The 3,209-nt window shown below is 42.4% G+C and overlaps 1 protein-coding gene across 3 annotated transcripts in view; it reads left to right on the forward strand.

Annotated features, from left to right (window-relative positions):
* Positions 1-3,209, forward strand: part of LOC101856971 (ras-like GTP-binding protein Rho1) — a 45,389-nt gene continuing 42,180 nt past the window's right edge. The window contains exons 1-2 of one of the 3 annotated variants that reach the window (XM_035970828.1): positions 1-41; positions 1,596-1,805. The gene's annotated coding sequence lies outside the window, so the exon portion shown is untranslated. Of the gene's footprint in view, positions 42-1,456; positions 1,806-3,209 lie in introns of all 3 variants that reach the window. The other 2 variants (XM_005102444.3, XM_013084885.2) reach the window with 2 other exon arrangements.

Raw genomic sequence — 3,209 nt, forward strand, 5'->3', positions numbered from 1 at the left:
CCTTGCGTGCGCAGATCGACTGCTGTTCATCAGCAGTTCGGGTACGTTCAGTGCGTAGTTTTAGGGTTTTTTTTATTTTAATGACCTCTCGCCTTTCATTCTCAAGTCAAATTAAACGAAGAAAACCATCACCCTTTCCTCCGGAAAAGGTTTTTTGTCAGCGTAACCATTAAAAAAAAGCGTTCTTCCGAAATTTATCCCAAAACATGCTAGTTTCACTTTGATTTTTGAAAACTCAAGTAGGGTAACTCTGTTCGCAAAGTGCGCTTTTGTGAAGAGGGCGCCACCAAATTTTGAGGACACTTTTTTAATTGGCTCAAAGAGAGAAGTGGCCCATCTTGTTATGTACTATCATTGCTAATAATGCCTAATGTTATTAGTAATATCAAAGATAGTGAATAACAAGATGGGCCACTCAGCCAAAAAAGTGTCCGCAGGAAGTATGCTCTTTGCTTCAGATGGCGCTGCAGTCTGTTTTGAATCTCTCTTTCGTTTTTCCAGAAGAAGAATAGGAATAGCACCTCCTTGCGTGCGCAGATCGACTGCTGTTCATCAGCAGTTCGGGTACGTTCAGTGCGGAGTTTTAGGTTTTTTTTATTTTAATGACCTCTCTCCTTTCATTCTAAAGTCAAATTAAACGAAGAAAACCATCACCCTTTCCTCTGGTAGAGTTTTTTTGTCAGCGTAACCATTTTAAAAAAGCGTTCTTCCGAAATTTATCCCAAAACTTGCTAGTTTCACTTTGATTTTTAAAAACTCAAGTAGGGTAACTCTGTTCGCAAAGAGAGCGCTTTTGTGAAGAGGGCGCCACCAAATTTTGAGGACACTTTTTTAATTGGCTCAAAGCACAGAATTCTACACTTGTGGCTCAAAGAGAGAAGTGGCCCATCTTGTTATGTACTATCATTGGTAATATACGCCGGGGGTAATAGGTATATATATAAAGACAAAAATACAAGTATACTTTTCCAAGTATTTAGGTAATCGTGTCTAGACAAGTTGTGACTATTTAGCTGAGACTCAAACAAAAATTATTTGTAAAAAAGAGAGAGAGAGAAATAAATACCCAAATATGAGAATAAAAACTAAAACTAAGTGAATTATGGGAGGAAAGTCAACTTTGCAGAAAATGTTAGTATTGGAAAATAAAAACACAAGAGTTCTAAAAACGCAATTCAATTTACCAGAATTTTAGCAACTTTAAATTAAACCATTGAGGATAAATCAGGGTTGTCAGTGAGGATTTTGCAAAATCACTAGATAGATTTCATGAAAATCTTCTTTCTTTTTGTTAAAAAATCACTAGATACATTTAAAACGCTTGCCCCATACGAAAACTCATCAGTTTTGATAAACAAAAAATTCTCAAGGCCCAAGTCACTTGCTTTGATGGGGCTTAAGTGTAAATCTATGGCCGTTGGTGACCAGAGATTTGATTTAATTCTACATTTTGTAGACTTTCTATGGGAGCTGGCAACTGGCAACCTTGGATCGGCCGTTTTGGCGTTCATAAACAAACAAAATTCGACAGCTACAGTCACTGTCGTCACTGTCACAGTCACTCAAACTCAAAACATTGCCTTTGATATTGACAGTCATCTGTGTGGGCGTGGAGAGAGGACGACACACGCGTGCACACACTGCACAAAGCTACTTCACACTTAACTCAGTTCCTTTGTATCAACGCTTGGAGGAGCTGATGTCAGCAAGGGATAGGCTAGGTCGAGGAGTGCGCCTCTTTGCGGAACAGACGTCTTTCCTTTTCGTGGCGTATTTCTTTCTCGAACTCCACTCAAAGGAGGAAGGTAAGTGTTTTGTTTTGGGTGTCCTTTTTTGGATTGAAGAAGTTGGACCACATGTTTTCGGTAACATTTCGGATTTCCTAGATCTAAATCTAGATCTAGATTAGATCTAGATCTAGATCTATATATCTAGATCTATATATCTAGATCTAGATCTAGATTCTAGATCTAAATCATACAGACCCGGTAACCGGGAACAAAGTCACAAAGTATACAGACCCGGTAGGGGAACTCTTTTGTGATTTCGGAGAGTTTCAGCGCCCTCTTGGCTCAGGGTAGACCTAGGTTCTTCTAGATCTATGGTCTAGATCTAGATCTAGGCAGACATAAAAATTTGATCTAGTTTCGCGGCTAGCCTAGATCTAGATAGAGATCTAAATGAAGATTGCGGATGTCTTTTCGATGAACGATTGTTTTTCCTCCGTTTTGGAGTTGGAGGAACGCTTTGAAGTAAAGAACAATGTCATAATTTCAATCGAGCAGTCACCCTCTCTATTTCTCTGCCCCCCCCCCTCTCTCTCTCTCTCTCTCTCTCTCTCTCTCTCTCTCTCTCTCTCTCTCTCTCTCTCTGTACCACTCGCCTTCTCTTTTTCTTTGTTTGTCTCTGTATTTCTTTGTCCCCACCTATTTCCCACTCTATCTTTTTCTCGTGCCAACTGGGGCATGTCACATTTTGCTAGCACCCCTCTCTCTCTCTCTCTCTCTCTCTCTCTCTCTCACACACACACACACACACTCACGCACACACTCTCTAGATTTCTACCTTGTCTGGGCGCTGAAACTTCCCGAAATCACAAACGCAGTGGCTACGTTCACGGCGCCGTGAACGTAGTCTGCAGGCTAGGTTCACGGCGCCGTGAATGTAGTTGGCAGGCTACGTTCACGGCGCCCTGAATGCAGTTTGCAGGCGCTGTTGAGGCTACATTCACGGCACTCAAGCTTCGTTTAGACGGAGCGTCCACTGCCGGTTTTAGTCAGTGACTACTGTGACGTATATTTAATATTTTGGCCAGCTTCAAATGTTCCATTCCATGAGATGAAGGAAAACGTAAAAGCCTGGGAACCGACATAGAGAGAAAATGACGGGAATAATTCTTATCATAATAGCAAACACCCTCTCTCTCTCTCTCTTTCTGTCTGTCTCTCCCCTTTCTCTTTCCTTCTCTCTTTCTCCCCCCCCCCCTCTCTATTTTCTCTGTCTTTGTCTGTCTGTCTGTCTCCCCGCCCTTCTCTCTCCCTCGCTCTTTCTCTCTCTCTCCCCTCTCTCCCTCTCTCTTTCTCTCTCCCCCCCCCAACCTTCTCTCTCCCCCCCCCAACCTTCTCTCTCCCCTTCTCTCTCTCCCCTTCTCTCTCTCCCCTTCTCTCTCTCCCCCAACCTTCTCTCTCTCTGCCTCTCTCTCTCTCTCT

Source organism: Aplysia californica, unplaced genomic scaffold (assembly GCF_000002075.1).
Source record: "Aplysia californica isolate F4 #8 unplaced genomic scaffold, AplCal3.0 scaffold00325, whole genome shotgun sequence".
NCBI lineage: Eukaryota > Metazoa > Mollusca > Gastropoda > Aplysiida > Aplysiidae > Aplysia > Aplysia californica.